Here is a 254-nt window from a genome sequence, read left to right on the forward strand (position 1 = left end):
CTTTTGTGTCCTGTGTGACTTTATTAAGCACATTACAACCTGTGTGCTGTTTTTTATGTGAGTTTAACAGAAATGGAAATTTTGCTAAAGGATTAACATACTTTTGTTTTCTCATAATGTTATGAAGGTGTAGGATTTCTGGTACTTTTCTTCATGTGTCCATCTGCACAATCTGATGTGGAGACATTTTTATGTCACGTACAGCAGATATATCAACTGCAACAAGTTTTTATTTAACAGCTGTTGTGCAAAAT

The sequence above is a fragment of the Amphiprion ocellaris genome, chromosome 6 (assembly GCF_022539595.1).
Source record: "Amphiprion ocellaris isolate individual 3 ecotype Okinawa chromosome 6, ASM2253959v1, whole genome shotgun sequence".
NCBI lineage: Eukaryota > Metazoa > Chordata > Actinopteri > Pomacentridae > Amphiprion > Amphiprion ocellaris.